This window comes from Strix aluco, chromosome 14, assembly GCF_031877795.1.
Source record: "Strix aluco isolate bStrAlu1 chromosome 14, bStrAlu1.hap1, whole genome shotgun sequence".
NCBI classification, from domain to species: domain Eukaryota; kingdom Metazoa; phylum Chordata; class Aves; order Strigiformes; family Strigidae; genus Strix; species Strix aluco.
The window spans coordinates 22,974,847-22,976,786 of NC_133944.1; positions in this window are offsets into that span (position 1 = coordinate 22,974,847).

Here is a 1,940-nt window from a genome sequence, read left to right on the forward strand (position 1 = left end):
GCCCCGCCCCGCCTCGCCTCGCCCCGCCCCGGCGGCCCTGCCCCGCGGCACGCCGGGACAGCGAGTCCGCCTGGCAGCCGGAGCGCGCACCGGGAGAGGCGCGGGGGACTACAACTCCCGACGTGCCCCGCGCCGCCGCCCGCCGTGGCTCATTTGAATGAAGGGAAGGGGACCGCGCATTGCTGGCCCCGCGGGCGGTGCCCCGGAGCACTGTGGGATAGTGGCGGAGCGTGGAGGGGCGGGGGAGGGGAAGGCGAGCACCCTGCCCCGCCTTAGCGGGGCTTTCCCGCCCCGGGCCTGTCGCTCCTCGTCAGGGCCCCGTGGCCCCTCCCTGACAAACCCAGCGCTCCCGCCTGTCCCAGGGCCTGTCCCGGGGCCACCCAAGCCGTCCTCGGGTGGGAGGCCTCGTCTCATGGGGAGGCTCCGCCGGGCCCTGTGACCCCCGCGGACCGGCGGCGGGAGGGCGGTCGCGGCCCTGTGAAATGGCCCTGGTGGCTGTGGGGACCTTCAGCCCTGGGCCCTCGCTGCAGCTGACTCTGGGTTGTAAGGGTGACAGGATTTCATCCCAAAGAGGGAGGTGAGAAGGGTTTCCACCCTCAGAGCGCTCTCAGCTCTGAGCGAGGAAGTAGGTAACGGGCCGCAGCCAGAACTGCAGATCCTGAAATTAATTTCTAACTCCCCTAACATGAACTATACAATGAAAAATCTTTTTTTTTTTTTTTTAAAAAAAAAAGGACTTGCTCAGCTTGCTTGCAGTGGAAGAAGTTAGCGCTGAAGGTGTGGAGTGGTGGAAAAACGCCTTCAGATAAATGCAAACAGATAAGTTCTAAAAAATTGAGTCAGCCTCCCTGGAGGCCCACACCACATTCACTCAGGCAGCAGCAGAGTGAGCTTCTAAAAGTGCAAGAAGTCTTTGTTACCGGGTAGTTTAGAGGATAGGGCTGAGTCTGAAAGACAGCTCAGCAATTGTCCTGTACCAAGTGTTGCATTTTGGCCCAGCTCTGAGGGTTCCAGGTCTCTGCCAGCAAACCTGAGCGTTACCCGTCTGCTTCTTAGAGAGAGTCAGCATTGCACAACCCTGAACAGAGATGGGCCCACCGAGCGTTTGTCTGGGCTTGCTGCTGAAGGCAGTGCTAGGAAAGGAGATAAAGGTGGCTGACACTGAGCCTCTTTCCTCGACTCTAATGTTGCACGAACAATGTCTTCCAACAGGTTTCTCCGATTTGAAAAAGGCAAACCTGACTGCCAACACTGTGTCAGTCACGTTCTCATGGCCTGGAAATGGAGACTGCAGGCAGCTGACGCTCCACTGAGCCCAGGTGAAGAGTAGCTGAACAATAACTAGTTAATTTTTTTCCCCTCCCGCTCCCTCCTTGTTTTCTGACTGAGGTGCTGGTTCTTGCCTGGGAGAAAATGATGAGCTTTTTCATCGCCTTTATCACAGTGTTCCCAGATCTTCAGCTGCCAGCCTGAGACATGTTCATGCGCTTTGCACCTTGTGGTCACTACTGATGTCTCTCCCCCAGGAAGAAAGATGTCGGTGGAAAGACTGGCACCATTCTGATCACAGTTCTTTGTGGACTCAGCTTAAGGATTTGTGTCATGAACAAAACCTAATTTTTAAATCGTGGAGCCTGTGACACTCTTACACAGGTAAATAGCTTGTGCGCAGCAAGCCTGACACATCAGATTTATCTAGGAATATCTAAGAACTGGGTTGATTATACACCAATGCAAAGCTCTGAATATACAGAAAGAACTACTTCTCATTTGTTCTTCAAATGAAAAGACAAAAGAGAAGGATTTGTGTGATATGGACCACCTGGGTTCCCTTGTTCTAGCCAATGTGTTGTGGAGTCAGTTCCAGAAATAGGATCCAAGCCTGGCACTTGCAGACTTTAGGATAAAACGCTGTTCATTTTCCTTTTGCTATTCCTGTA